This window comes from Bubalus kerabau, chromosome 11 (genome assembly GCF_029407905.1).
Source record: "Bubalus kerabau isolate K-KA32 ecotype Philippines breed swamp buffalo chromosome 11, PCC_UOA_SB_1v2, whole genome shotgun sequence".
Classification (NCBI taxonomy): Eukaryota; Metazoa; Chordata; class Mammalia; order Artiodactyla; family Bovidae; genus Bubalus; species Bubalus kerabau.
Genome location: NC_073634.1, coordinates 87952488 through 87952707, shown reverse-complemented (window position 1 = coordinate 87952707; position 220 = coordinate 87952488).

Below are 220 nucleotides of genomic sequence, written 5' to 3'. Positions count from 1 at the left end.
ATTAATAAACATTTCAACTTCAAAAACTGAACTTGACATTTCTACATCCTTTCCATTGTTGCTATGTTTTCATCTTTGCCATTACACAAGTGATGTCTATGGTACATGCAGGATTAAAAGGGGTTCACAAGTCTCCGGGTTCAGAAGTGTGTGTATTTGTTGAAATGTCTATAGATCCCTGGGAAGCACTGGGGTGGTCACTGTTATCCTGGGGATAGAA